At 42.9% G+C, this 15,849-nt stretch overlaps 1 protein-coding gene and 1 pseudogene across 1 annotated transcript in view; both read left to right on the top strand.

Moving 5' to 3' along the window:
* The window catches only part of MAN1A1 (mannosidase alpha class 1A member 1), a 194,024-nt gene that overhangs the window by 90,784 nt on the left and 87,391 nt on the right, over positions 1–15,849 (top strand). The window lies entirely within an intron of this gene.
* Positions 12,724–15,612, top strand: LOC102368046 (annotated as a pseudogene).

Raw genomic sequence — 15,849 nt, 5'->3', positions numbered from 1 at the left:
AATGCCTAAAATATGAATATTGCATGGTTTTGAAAAAATTTCCAAAGGCTCACATTTTCTAGATAACATTACATTGTTCTTTATCAGTGCTTCTGTTTAGTGATTTCATGCTTTCAATTTGTCCTTGTGACTCAGCCAGCTTATCACAAACAACTTCCAGAGGTTCAGTCGGAATGACTTATTTAGAACTTTCTGCTGATGAAACACCATCCAGTTTAGAATCAAATAAATCACATTTTGTTTGCAAGGGTTGAGCTGTATTAACTCTAGTTATCTGGAAGAACTTTCAAAATAAAACTGGTAGCTATGGTTTTAAAGGAAATTATTCTTTAGATTGATTGTAGAGCATCTCTAATGGAAATAGAACTAATATACAGGGGGGAGTGGGGCAAGAACCAAACATCCTCGTTTTCTGCTCTTTGTCATTGCTGATCATATGAACGTTCCTGTGTTTATATTACACCTTTGCAATCTGGTTTGTTTGCAGTTTTCAAGGAGAAAAATGTTTACTTGTTTGCTTACCTGTGTTTGAGGAGGGGATATAGCAAATGCTTCACTGATGCAAGAGCAGTAATAAAAATGCTCTACATGTCTTTAACTGCGGGAGCTGTGAGGATCCAGCTGTAGCAGAAAGACTAGCTTACATTTGACTGGATTACAAAATTGATGCAATACAACACTAGACTTTGGGGACCAGATGCCATTCCATCTATTAAGTGTCCAAGTGTAATCTTGTTCCCTCTTGCTTGAGTCCTTGAAAAACTATCAATGTGTCTACTTTTATCGTGTTAAACTTAAGACTGAGTCACAAAAAACAGCAAGAATCCCACCTACCTTCTGTATTAATGGTTTTTCAGGGGTTTGAACAGGTTAGAATAGGTTTGCGCTTACATGCCAAAATATCATTCAGACATCTAATAGGTGGAATAGAATCTAGCCCTCTGAAAAGCAAGTACTCTCCTGCATCTTGGCATAGGTTGTGTGTCCGTGAACAATTTACATTTCTAATATTGGTTAATCAACTGTTACCAAATGCCTCTTTTTTGGAGCTGAAAGAACAGAACATGAATGCATTATAGTGTAAGTGAACATGTTTTCAGGCTATTTGTGTTTAAAATCTGGACAGAAGGAAATCAAGATGATCAGTCAGGTTATCATAAATCCACATGTTGCAGAAAATGTAAAGTGTGATCAGATAATAGTAAGACTGGTTCTTCAGTTCCAAAAATACAGATAGTTACCACTTACAGTAAAACTTCTGTGGTTGGTACTAATTGCACATGTTGTGTATTTGTAGTCATTTTAGTGAGTCCTGGAAAGAAAAGGGATTGTTGAATCTCTGATAACTACTACATTCCAAGTTTATTTTAGGAGTTGGATGGTAACAAAAACAGTCTTAAGCCCATGGCATTCATTCATTTAATGGTGCAGTAGGTTCTGATTCCAGTTCTCACACTTCCTGCCATACATGACAGGAGGCCTGAGTTTAGGATTGGGGATTATATCCCAGTTGTGCCATTACTACTTGCCAGTGCAGGGGGAGCCCTGGCTTCCAGGTACAGGGGATCGGAGGCTCCCAATGGGTTTAACATCTCCATACAATTCCTCCCTCCCCTCACCCCACAGGAGCCTTTGATCCCCTGCACCTGAAAGCCTGACCAGAACTGCCAGATGCAGGGTTTAAAGTCCCCAGAGGGAGAAACCCTTTAGCTACTTCCCTTCCCCTAGTCTCAGGCCAGCACTGAAAATGAGAAAATTGTTGGTCTCAAAGCCACTGCAGACCCTAGTGCCATCTGGGTATCAGCTGTTTCTTGGCTGTGGCCGCACATTAAACGTAAGGTACGATACAAATCAGCATTAAAATGTTTAACATTATATGAGGAACATTTTTATGGCTCATTTCGTATTTTACAGCACCTTAAACTGAGTGAATCTGTAGCACCCTTGCCATTTATACTATAATTAATATGTTATGCATGGCTTAAATACAATGGGGGGGCATTAGACTGATTTAAAACATCTTTTCCTTCGTTATTTATTTCCGTCTATGATGTTCTCATTCTGATAGTTAGCCAGTAAGTTACAATTTCAGAAAAATATTATTTGAGTGTTGGAATTAGGAGTTTTTGGTAGGGAGAAAGGAACTGTGGATTCATGTAGGTTTCATAAAGATGGTGGGGAAAAAAGCAGCTCTCCGTTCTCCCCCACCACCCTAATTCAAGTTGTTGAGTCAATCTAAAAAAATCACACCTTTTATCAGTTTACTTGGTGATTTTGACTATGCATGTTTTGTTTCACTGTTCTGCTTGCCTAATCAATCAGTTGTTTTTAATTATAAAGTTATTCACATGGCAATGAAAGCAGCTTAAAAAATCAAAAATATGATTTTCATACTGCAAAAGTTGACTAAGCCACTCGGGTAAAGTACATCTGAAGCTACTATTAAACTTGCTCCTAAATTGATTAGTTTTCAAATTGATGAAGTACCTTTTTACTAAATGGCAACAATACTTTTATTGCCAGAAAGAAGGGGAAAGGGTTCTTTTCCTTAAATTTCCAAGAGGTCATGGAAATAAGGTCTACCAAATTCCATCTTTCTACAGTCTGAAGAAGTTGAGGGAGGTGCATATATGTGAAACTAGTGGATGGCGAGTGTTCTAGAATAAGATGAGCTGAAGAATAGCAGGACTCTTCCACATGCAGCAGTATTTTAGATAGGTGATGAGTATTTAATTAAGTACCTTATTTACCCTAATCCAAGATTGCTTTGAATTTAAGATGAACCCCACAATAATTAGATTCTATACATGAAAAATAATACATTTGTTATAATTTTCCAGGTATAGAATCTCATTAATTGGAAGTCATCTTAAATCTCTCCTTCCTCTCCCCCTGCCCCTTCCCTCCTTTCCCCCCAACACCACCACTTTGGCAGTGGAAGTAGCAGCAGTGGAGCAGGCAGCTTGATCTCTGCTTTTGCCTGAAATACCTGTGCCCTCCAGGGCATGCCCCTTTGCCTGTCCCATTCCCCCACCCCTCCCCACCACTTGCCCTTCCTCAGTTCTTTCCCCCTTCTACCTGCTGCCCTGGCCCTTTGCAGTCACAACTGCCTGTCCCCCTGTTGTATCTGCCCCCCTCCGCACCCCTCAACTGCTGCTTACCCTACGTGACAGTTCTGGCTGTAGCCCATGGTGGCTCTGGCTTCAAGTAGACAGTAGCAGTAGTGGCAGCTCCATCCCTGGGCCTGGACCAAAGCTGGAGTCACAGCAACTCCCTTGCCACTTTGCAATCTCTGCATGGTCACCCCTGCCCCCGCACCACATGGTCTTCCCCACATTCCCCTTCATGTACCACCTGATTTCCCCAGGCTCCACATGATCTCACCCCCACCCCTCCCTTGCACTACACTGTCCCCCACCTTCCCCCCTCTTCCCTGCACAGTCTCTCCCACACTCTCCCCCTCTGCTTGCCTCCTTCCCTGCTGCACAAACCATCTCAGCCCAGCTCTGGCCCCAGAACAGTACTCAGAGATGAGGCTCCCCCACCCCCCACTCCCATGGTCAAATGGGTGAAAAAGCCTCATCTTGGATTTGAGTAAATATGGCAATGTGTACCCTTTAATTGTTTAAACCTGTGAATGAACAAGAATTATCACTAACAAAGAAGCAATTCTCCAATGTAATTGAGAAAATGGATTCTTACCACAACAGCGTAACTAGGGCAGGGCAAGGAAGCAGTATACCACTCATGAATGTAGATTTAGAGTACGTGCCACAATGGTGGCCCCTAGGAGCCCATGCAATAGCAGCAGCTGCTCGCATACAGAAAGCCTGTGCAGCAGCAGTGGGTGTCTCCAAAATCAACTCAGACCCTGGCAATTTAACCACCCCCCTCCCACCCACCTGCCCGCTCTTCAGCATCTTACCTGAGGGTGCATGCTTCCGTTTTACTACGTCTTCAGTGGCAGAAAATTCTTCACATCAGTTATCCTGTAAAGAAACCAAAGAATATCTTTCTATGTTAAACTTTAATACGTTCTCCTGTTGCTGCCTAGACTTTTATAATTCCTCTTTGATACTGACACAATAGGGTCCCAGTCCAGCATAGATGCCTGTACTTAGCTTTATTTCAACACAGTCTTGAAACAAGTTTAGCATTCCTGATTTCTACCGATGGCTTAATATTTCTTATGGACTTCACGGACAAGCATATTTAGGCTGTTTATGGATCGTCCATAAATTTCAGGACAGTTGGTGATGATAACTTTCTTTGTTCATAGAAGTAGGGTTGGAAGGGACCTTGTAGATCTTCAAGTCCGACCCCCTGCCTGGGCAGGAAGAAAACTGGGCTCAAATAACCCCAGCCATGTAGGCATCAAGCCGCTTCTTAAAGACCCCCAGGGTAGGAGCCAGCACCACTTCCCTTGGAAGTTGGTTCCAGATCCTAGCCGCCCTAACTGTGAAATAGTTCTTACAGATGTCCAATCTAAACCTACTCTCCAACAACTTGTGGCCGTTATTCCTTGTTTCCCCTAGCGCCCCCCGGGATAACAAGGTCTCCCCCAAACCCTTCTGGTCCCCCCTAGTGAGTTTATAGATGGTCACAAGGTCCCCCCTCAGCCTTCTCTTGTGAAAGCTGAACAGGTTCAGGTCCCATAGCCTCTCATTGTAGGGCCTGCCCTGCTGCCCCCTGATCATGCGGGTGGCCCTCCTCTGGACCCTCTCAATGTTGTCCACATCCCTCTTGAAGTGGGGTGCCCAGAACTGGACACAGTACTCCAGCTGTGGCCTTACCAGTGTCACGTAGAGGGGGAGGATCACCTCCTTTGTTCCATTTAAACTTGTGAAAAATCCTCTTAAAAAACTAAAAACAAAATTTTAAAAGTCAGTTTTAGCATTTTGCTATTTAACTTTTTGGATTGCCTTTGCTCTGATTTTTACGACTTGCTTTCCCTAAGAAACAGGTCAAAATATAGGTTATTTTTCCCTAGCAATCCATTAGTTAATCACAGCAGCATATTAAGATCGCTATTACCACAAAGTTTGGATTTCAGAATTATAATTTTTATAAGAAGTGTAATTACTAGGCTTAGTGATGTTTCCTTTCTTATTAGAATCTTCAATAATTCAGCAAAGGACTCTGCTTTTAAGATGATTAGCTTTTTGATGATTCATTTGGATTCTGGGAATTATTTGTTTCCAGGTGCTCATGTCAACATCCATGTCTTCCACAGCACTGAATTAATAAAGATATTAATCTCTGCATTATTGAATGCTGTCCTATAGATTTTCATATTTTACCACTTCTGTCAGAAAGGTGCGTTAATTGATGTAATAAGTATTCTATTTAATTATAGCATAACTGGCTGTGGTCCTGCATCTTATCCTACCTTATATTTATAGGAAGAATACATTACTTCTCGCATAAAAACAGGGAGTTTGAAGTCCAGACTTTCTCCTTTGACTAAACCAAGGTTATGTCAATTTCTTAATTAAAGTTTTAAAGTTTCAAGCTGGCATTGCTAATGCCATATTTTTATTACAGGCTTCTGTAATCTTCCATTGGCTCTTAGTTTTATCTTTCATAATGTGAAAGATAAAACTAAACTAAATATGACCAGTAAATGCAGTCCATCTTTGTCTCTTTGTTCCCATGTTACTTTTCTAATATATACACTTCCCTAAGGCTGCCGTTTTTGGCTCGTTTCTGACCTATTCTAATTAATGTTTACTCTGCCTGAAGAAACTCTGCCATCTATTCCAACTGTGAAGGAAGAATGTCTTCCTGTTTGTAAAAGATTGTCTCTTCCCATCCCCCACTTCACTATAGGTATCTGTATAATGGGCACAGCTGGGCACATCTTGGTTTCCAGATCCATGGTCTGCTTCTCCCGTAATTTCAGTGGTTCCATTAAAATCTACAGACTGCCCGTGACTTTTATGACCTATGCAAATTACCATATTATCTTGCATATATCATACCTGCAGATTAGATACATACCTTGTCTTTGAAAGGCAGAATGAAGAAAAATATACACTTCCTTGAAAATAAGGTCAGAACTATATTTTCCTTACAGAATATGCAGGTAGCTGCAGTTGGGAAGGAGCAAAATATTGTGGCTGCTCTGTTAACCTTCTAGCTGCAGAACACTGCAGGTACTGCTGGCTAAGCCAAAAATGCCTGACCCCTCTTCTCTTCTTGAGACAAGCTGGGTGGACAGCGCAACAGTGCCTGTCCAGCTTCTGTAGCATGAATCTCTGAAAGGGAAAATGTCTGTAGCCAGCAGCTATGGAGCCCCTGTTCAGCACACACAGACTTACTTTCTCTTTTTCCTGGTAGAAGTTCATGCAGCAGAAACTGCCATATTTGCTAACTTAAAATGCACATCCCAATTCCCAGCAGCTAGTAAAAAGATGCAAGTAAAAATGGCAACATTAGGATATTCCCAAGCATACATCTCATACTTTTAGGCTGACTAGTTTTTCTATTTCTTTTTTTCTTAATACAAAAATCTGTGATCCGTCATATGGTCCTTTGTCAGGAGATTATAGAAAAACCAGACAAGATAACAAGAGGTCAGCTAGTCCATTCTGGCAAAACTCATAAATCAAGGCTATCCCTGGCAAATATTTCTTTAATCTACTTTAAACACTTCCAAGAAGGGGATTCCACAGTCTCCCTTATGTATCCTGTTTTAGTGTTCCACCACCCTTACAGTTTAAAAAGTTTTTCCCGGTATATAATGTGGTATTTTGTTACGGATGAATATAGCTATTCATCCTAGGTCAGGTTTTCAATGCCTTATATCATTTGTGTGATTGTCTTCTCTACTGTCTCTGTTTGGATATGTTTTTCTCAATACGAGGCACAGAATTGGCTCTCCTAATTGTTGAAGTACCATTATTAAAGAACCAATTTCTGATTTCCCTAATATGTCATCATGTGCTAAACTGATCCTTTGAGGGTCTGAATATAGCAGTCAAGTAGTATTTCAAGCTTCTGGCATTTGAGATAAACAAATTATAAGTGTATTCTAGAAAGCATATCATTTACATAACACTAAGTACACATAACAGCTTGTGCTCCTTACCACTGGCACCCAGCTAATCCCTCTTCAGCTATGGAAGACTTTAAGAAAAGATAAACGGTTTTCTTTTCTTTTTTACTCTTGATGTGGTAGTCTTTTAAGTTTTCCTTTCCTGCCTCCCCAGTATAGGATTATCTGGTATACTTGTTTCCCTAATATAGCATTACTGGAATTTTCTCTTGGTAACATGAGAGAGACTCTAGCGTGGGTCAACCTGTGGACTGCATTTGGCCCAGAGAACCACAGGGCTTTGCCTGTGCCTATGCCTGGGTTGTGGCAGAGTAGCTGGGGAGCTGGAAGCTGTGCCCATGCTGCTGCCACTTTTCACCACCCTCCTTCCCAAAGCGATGCTGAGTGCAGGTTCCAGTCAGAGCTATGCAGGGGCTAGGCCGGGGGCAAGGAGAAACGGCAGCAGCGTGGAAGCAGTGTCTATCTGCTCAGACCCTGCTCAGCTCCTTCTGGTTAGAAGCTGCCCTCGCACCACAGCCGGGGAGTGGGCTGCCAGGAGAAGCAACAGCAGTACCAACATAGTTCCCAACTGCGTGGCTCCAGTGCAGGCAAAAGAAAACCCTGCTACTGAATGTGCTGCTGAAGCCACCCAGCCCACACTGGACTGAGGCTGTGTTGTTCTGGCCCACAGCTTGAAAAAGCTTGCTAGCCCCTCCTCTAGGAGTAGGACACAGCGCACTGGTTGAGAATCACTGCCCTATATAAACCTTCTGTGGTTACTATCAGTTCACCTTAATATCTTTCTAAATAAAAATGTCCAAAACGCTGTTTGAAAATCCATTAGTCTCTACAAAGATATTTCCTACCCATATCATATTAATTGTTCCTGTAAATCTTGTGGTTTATGCTCTGTGAAGGTCAGACAGGTGTGGAATAATTTTAACTGTTTCTCACTGCACATGATAACTAGCAGAAGAAAAAAGTTTCCCGATTATAACTACTTACTGATAGGTCGTTTGATGTATTCCTATCAGTGAATTTTAATAATTCGAAACAATTAAAAAGATGCCAAATACAGTTGAAATATTGCTGAAATAGTAGTATGTGGCTCTTTTTTTACCACTATGAGACTCTCAAGAGTCCCTTATTATTAAGTCTACTGTAACTTTTCTCCCAGCATAATCTGACTATCATTTATTTCCATTATTATAACAACCATTTTAAAATACTAAAAAAGAAAGAAAGAAAGAAAAAGAACGTAGCTCCCAGAGAGGAGGTAACACAGAAAGCACCTTGAATACAGGCGTCTTTATATGGAAATTGCTTGGAGCAGTTCTGTTCTAGTAATGGGATTAACAGTGATTGATTGCAATCCATTTTTATTAACTGGCAAATGAAAAGCACTATAATAATATTAAGAAAATTAATTGCAATTTTCTAGCCTGAAAATTAATGTGCTACTGGGCATGAGTACAGTTAGTGCAATTCAGTGATTTAGCAGTCATGACAAATTTCTTTATCTGTGTTAAGTTAGAGAACTGTCGTTTTATCTTGACTCAGATTTGAGTACTGTAAACACTTCAGGAAAGCTTTATGTTAAAAGTACAGTACTAAAGATCCTTTCATTCTTAAAATGTCCATTGAAATTCAGTTGTATTATGTAAAATACTTTGAGTCCCCCTCTTTGTCTGTTCCATACTATGGTCTTTTATGGAACATTTGTATAAAACAGTGATTACTGGTAATTGACCTGCATATGTTGAATAATCTTAAAATGCTACTGAGAGTTTAATGTACCTTGTAAATTGAGAGGCTTCCAATTAAATAGAGTTCTTAAGATGATCACTTTCAAAAGTAATCAAGCAATATAACGATGTTACTAAAACTCTTATCGACTTAATTGTGACAAATTAATAAACACAGCCAATGCAATTACTATAATGATTTTGTCAGCTTGCATTTTTCATAACTTATCCATAAATACGTTTTCTACAACACACACGGAAAATACAAAATACTTAAGTGTATTAACTTTGCACGTAAGTAAATAAGACTCAGACTACTTTTAAGAGAATCTAACTTCAATTTGCACTGAAAAAGTTCTACCAAAATCCTGCTTTATTTACTGAGGGGAAAAAATCGTACCATGCCTGCTGAGCAGTGAGACATAACAATGAGTGAATACAGTTTGTTCTGTGATCAGTTGGCCGTTTCAGCCCACTCAACACATTTCATCATTAAAATTAGAGAACAGCACATCCTGCATTCATTCAAGGAGCTGGACTAAATGACCCTTGAGGTCTCTTTCAAATCTCCGATTCTATAGAAAGCCTTGCCGACTGGAAAAATGAAGATTTTGTGGCTTAATAGATAAACCATCTGAAGTTTGTTCTGTATGAGCAAACCACAACTTTTTCAAATGCAATAAGTTGTTTACTCAACTACTTAGCTTTTCTGGAAATAGAAATCCTATGGGTAAGAGATGCCTATCAGTGCCTGGTTACTGATAGGGTGGCAGAAGTCATTGAAGATAATGTTCAGAGAACAAAACCAAAAATAAAACCAAAATAACCAAAACTAAAACAGGAATCCATGGGGTTAAAATGCATTTTAAAAATACCACCACAGCCAGACTAGTACATACCTAAAATGTTCACCAGATGTCTGAGTGGAAGCCTTTAAGCCAATGGTGCTCAACCTTTATGGCTGGCAGACCGGATGGGCAGTACCTGATTCCTCCACAGGCCAGATCCCACAGGGCTCCATTGAGCTACGCCATGGAAGGGGCTTGGATTGGGCCCACGGGGAGGAGGGGCCATGACCCAGCCCTGCAGGGGATGGGGGGGGCACAGCTCCAACCTGGCCGAGCAAAGGGAAGGGGTCATAGGCCAGCCCCATGAGCTGGAGGTGGGAAAGGACGGGGCATGGCCTGGCCACAAACTAGCCATATGGGGATGAGACGTGGCCCAGCCACATAAGAGGAAGGGTGCATAGCCCTTCTCCAAACCGGCCACATGGAGGGAAGGGGTCATGGCCTGGCTCTGATCTGGCCATGTTAGTCTGGCCGACTCACCCTGCAGGGCTTGAGATTTTGGCAGTGGGAGGGGTGGCAGTATTAACTGCCACTGTTCCCCCATTGCCAAATTTCCCAACCTGTCAGGAGCCCCACAGGGTGGATTCCAAGGCTCTGCAGGCTGCATTTGGTCCATGGGCCAGAGATTGAGCACCCCTGCTTTTAATCAATTCCAACTGATGCCTTAACCAACTTCTAAGAAATGTTATCATGCGGAGAAACTTTTTTTTTATTGCGGCCTTCAAAAAGGAAAATCAGAAAAACTAATATAAATTGAAATGCATGTTAGATTAACTTGACCTTTGGGGATGAAGTGAATCCATTTCACTTGTTTGTTGTTTTTTGCATTGTATTAAAAAACTTAAATGCAGAATACAGAGCTGCGTGGAGCTAGCCAGTAGAAAATGCTAAGCCTAGTGAGGGGATCTGTCTGAACTCCTTGCTGCTCTCTGGAAATTAGTTGCTTTACTCTGTATGAACCTGCATGGAGGTGCCACTGTCCACTTGGAATCTGTAGCTTGAACTTCTCTCCTGAGGTAGTGCCTGCACTCTTTTCTTTCAGGATATGGCCACTAGCAGTGTCACTTTGTTATGAAATATTCCATGTCCCCTATGAATGCTGTAACTGGCAGGATAAGTGGTCTTCTCAGTCCAAGCGGGGAAGCAGGGGAGGATGTGGTCAAATTGCAACCCAAACTAACCAGGCTATAAATGCACCTGGATGAAGGCCCTCTCTCTGAAGTTGTACCACTGTTCAGCAACGAATTGCAAGATGATTTAGGTCTGAAAGAGTGATTTTTAAACCTATGCATCTAAATCAGAGGTTAGCAACCTACCTCCTGAAGGCCATATATGGCCTGCAGAGTAATGGTATCTGGCCTGTGAAGGCCTGATTCAGCCACGGTGGCATGGGGGATAAATCAGCCCTTCTCCACCCTGCTCTGTGTCACGAATCACCTCTGCAGCGCCCCAGTACTGCAACCCTCCCACCGGCTTTCCGTCATCCCCTGCAGCAGGCACTGCTTAATCTTGCAACTGAATTTATCCTTTCCAACTGCCAGTGGGGATGGGAATTGGTGGCATGTGGCACAGAGGGAGGAAGCAGCGACACGTGGTGAAGGAGGCATCAGAAGGCTTGGGCAGTACAAGGGGAGGGTCTTCAACGGTCAGGGAAATCGGCAGCCTACCCACCGCTCATAATAGAATACTAATCCCTGGTTTAAATCGTGTCTCAGCTAGGAGAGGGGAGTTCCTGGGGTTATGATCCCAACAAATTTAAATGAAAAATTACTATTCCTCCCTGACCATTGGGCAGACTCATCTATAGCACTGCTTAAAAAAATTAATGGGCAAATATTTGTTATAATTGGATGTTAATGGTAGCTGTATACTGTGCATCTTCATAGATTTCATAGACATTAGGGCTGGAAGGGACCTTAGAAGATCGTCGAGTCCAGCCCCCTGCCTCAGGGGCAGGAAGTCATCTAGGGTCAAAGGATCCCAGCAAGATAAGCGTCCAAACATTTCTTAAAAGAGCCCAGAGTAGGTGCTTGCACTACTTCTGGAGGGAGTCTATTGCAGCCCTTGTGGGCTCAGACAGTAGTTTTTCCTTATGTCCAGCCTAAAACAGTCTTGAAGGAGTTTGTGACCATTGGACCTTGTCATCCAAGGAGGTGATACTTTCCCTCTATCGGGCCCTGGTCAGACTGCAGTTGGAATACTGCGTGCTGTTTTGGGTGCCGCACTTCAAGAGGGATGTGGATAACCTGGAGAGGGTCCAGAGAAGGGCCACTCGTATGGTTAAGGGCTTGCAGGCCAAGCCCTATGAGGAGAGACTGGGGCACGTGGACCTCTTCAGCCTCCTCAAGAGAAGGTTGAGAGGCGACCTTGTGGCTGCCTGTAAATTCATCACAGGGGCACAGAAGGGAATTGGTGAGGTTTTATTCACCAAGGCTCCCCCGGGGGTTACAAGAAATAATGGCCACAAGCTAGCAGAGAGCAGATTTAGATTAGACATTAGGAAGAACTTCTTCACAGTTAGAGTGGCCAAGGTCTGGAATGGGCTCCCAAGGAAGGGGGTGCTCTCCCCTACCCTGGGGGTCTTCAAGAGGAGGTTAGATAAGCATCTAGCTGGGGTCATCTGAACCCAGCACTCTTTCCTGCCTATGCAGGGGGTCGGACTCGATGATCTATTGAGGTCCCTTCCGACCCTAGCATCTATGAATCCCTTGGGGCACTGTGGTGAACAAGAGTTCCCCCAGATCCTGATGCACACTCCTTATATACTTATAGGCAGCCACCAGGTCACCCCTTAGCCTGCACTATTCCAGGCTGAAGAGTCTCATGGTTCTCAGCCTGTCATCATGACGCCTGTTCTCTTGCCCTCTGATCATGCACATGGCTCTCTGGACTCTCAAGCTTCTCCACATCCTTCTTGAATTGTGGAGCCCAGAATTGGATGCAGTATTCCAGTTGCAGCCTCACCAAGGCCAAGTACAGCGGGATGATCTTGTGAAGGGGCGATAGTGCTGTTTGGGGGGGGCGGGGGGGGGGGGGGAGTTGTTTTTTATTACTATTAGTCAGTCAGAAGCCTGTTGATGTCAGTCACAGATTTCAGGTCAGTGCAGGGGCTATAGTGGTGTTTGGGGGTGGGAAGTTGGTTGATTTTTTTATCATTAGTCAGTCAAAAGCCTGCTGATGCCAGTCAGAATTTTCAGTTCAGTGCAGCATCTTGATGTGTTTGTCTGTATAAATAGCACCAATAAACAAAAAAAATCATTAGAGCAGGTCCAGCAGATTGACAGATTTTCTGCTCAGCCTTTTGGGATGTCTGCTTAAAACTTTTCATTCTCTTGGGGGTGCAGCATCATGGGGGGCAGAGCATGCATACAGTACATTCCATAAGGAGCACACACCATTGGAACCTTGGATTGTTTCCACGTACATGCAAATATTAGAATGCACCGTCAAGGAGCAGCACAGCACATTCTGGTGTTCCGCAAATACAGGAAAGAAAGCAGACCTCTTGCTAAGTGGGCTGTCATCTCTGCTTACAGCACACCCCCGAGGGAGCATTCAGGGTGGCAGCAAGAGGCCCCAGGCTACAGTGTGACTCAGTTCAGGGTAAGAGCAGCCAAGCAGGGCGGTGTTGTAGCCGCTTACCCCAAGCCAGGCATCGTGGCTGGCCCCAGCAGAGTGCACCTGCCTCCTTCAGTCCAGCCCAATGGCCACCAGCAGTAGGGATGCCATCTCGTGGTACCAGAACAAGATTGGGGCCTACAACCAGCAGATCTGGGAGAAGTCACTGGAGCAGAGTAAGATCAAGAGCTTCAATAACAAACCCAAAAAGAAAGGCTACAAGCAACCAGACCTAATAGATGTTGACCTAATCAAAGGTTCCACATTTGCCAAAGACAAACCTGCAAGTCCATGGACATCGCTAACTGGCTGCACTAGCAAAGGGATTGTGCGGGTTGTGTTTTTTCCACTTTTCAGCCATTGGTGGATACAAGTTACATCCCAGCATATTTTTATGTGGCTTCTGGTGCTTTATCTTATGCAAGTGCTTGCAGTTGTGTTGTATTTCCTGAAACCTGTTGTGAGTGCAAGTGAAATCATTGGATCAGTGTGCCTTATGCTACTGACAGGAACTGTTCATTGTCAGATAGCATCTACCGAGAAATGCAAGCCCTCCAGAAACCACAGAATCACCAGCAGCAACAGGAGGAGAAAATTAAACAAATTGGCAGGTGCAGATGGGTACAGTGTTTCTGGCAGTTGTTCCTCTTCTGATAAAGCCATTGAAGGAGAAGAGCAATCAGAACTTCTATCCCTTATCAATAGTTTGTTTGGCCTGGTCTTCCAAAGGAGTTTCAGGAGGGTGAAACTGGTAGCTGAAAATGGGACTGAAACAGAAAATGGTGCAAGTTCTGGGCATAATGACATTAAACATCGGCATCCCAGATCCAAATATAAGCCACAACACTTTGAAGAAAAAGAAAAACTTTCAGATGAGGAAAAGAAACATTGGGATGCCAGTGTGCACCTGGGTGGCATATCTGATGAGCTGTCAAGCAGTGAGGATGCTGAAGCTGTGGCACAGAGAACTTTATTACTCAGAAGCATAGAAGGAATGTCCAGTGACAATGAAAATAAGAACAGGAAGCCTCTTATTTCTCTAAATCAGCCAGTCTCACAAGTTAAGCAAACCATTAAAGATACCAGAGGGTCTAACAGTATGGTAGAATCTGAAGTAGAATCAACAAGCTTAAATCAGGAGACAAGATCTTGTTTCAGTTCTGGGTCCCGGAGCTGCAGTGTGTCCCAGAGGGACTTGGAGAGCACCCACTATGATTCAGAGACAGAGGACATGCTTTGGGATGACCTACTTCATGGTTCAGAATGCCGTTCCTCCTACACTAGTGACAGTGAAGCAGCTAATGCAAGAGGAAGTAAATGGGACTTGAAAGATGATGTTTTCCAACAGAACCGTTTGTTCTGGCTTCAGAATACAAGCCCTGTATCTGCAAAAGTGAGCGCTCTAATCTGGGAGGGGAATGAATACAAGAAGGTGGACATGTCTGTGTTGGAAATCAGCAGCATAATCATGAGCAAAGTTAATGCCTATCAACAGGGAGTGGGCTATCAGATTCTTGGAAACATTATCACAATAGGGTTAGCATTTCTTCCTTCCCTCCTCCGACTCTTCCATACAAAAAACTTTGAGCAGCTGCAATCTGTTTCTGTGGAGGAACTATTGAATTTCTTCTGTGGGGGACCTATTATTACCCCTGTCATTGTCTTGTCTGTGATTAACTTCCTTGAGCGTCTGTGCCTAACCTGGATATTTTTCTTCATGATGTGCGTTGCTGAGAGAACTTACAAACAGCAATTTTTGTTTGCCAAGCTTTTTAGCCACACCACATCTGCTCGGAAAGCCAGGAAATATAAAATCCCCCACTTCAGGCTCAAGAAGGTGAAAAATATTAAGATTTGGTTGTCCCTTCGCTCCTATCTTAGGAGGCAAGGGCTCCAGCGATCTGTGGACATAGTTGTATCATCTGTTTTTTTACTGGCTCTTTCAATTGCTTTTATATGCTGTGCACAAATTCTAAAAGGTCACAAAACATTCCTGAATTTTGCTTACAACTGGGAGTTCCTCATCTGGGAAGCAGCCCTCCTCCTCTTTTTACGTCGCCTGGCTTCACTGGGCTCTGAAACCAACAAGAAATACAGTAATACTTCAATCCTGCTCACTGAGCAGATAAGCTTGTGCCTAAGGATGGAGAGGAAGCCAGACGAGAAAGAACAGTTCTCACTAGTGAACAATGTTTTAAAACTGTGTACAAAACTCCTGAATGAGTCAAATACACCCTTTAGACTCTATGGTCTGACCATGAACCCTTTAATCTACAATATCACATGCATTGTGATCCTGTGTGCTGTTTCAGATGTTATAAGTGATCTTGGATTCAACATTGGATTATGGAAGATTAAACCATAAACTGATCAAACATTGTAACTCAACAGTTTTTCATCCATCCAGAGAGGCAGGCCAGACAAAAGACAGACATTGGTTTGATTGCAGACTTCTCTGGCAGATTTCTTTAACCAGTATTTCTCAGTATTTCCCTCAAATATTTCTTACCTTGAGGTTTGTTTTGTTTCAAAAGTTCATCCACGCCTTATTTCATCACCTACAAAATAAGCTAGTAAAGCCAATCCATGATCTGCACATCTA

This window comes from Alligator sinensis, unplaced genomic scaffold, assembly GCF_000455745.1.
Source record: "Alligator sinensis unplaced genomic scaffold, ASM45574v1 scaffold496_1, whole genome shotgun sequence".
NCBI lineage: Eukaryota > Metazoa > Chordata > Crocodylia > Alligatoridae > Alligator > Alligator sinensis.
This window is presented reverse-complemented; position numbering and strand designations above follow the sequence as displayed.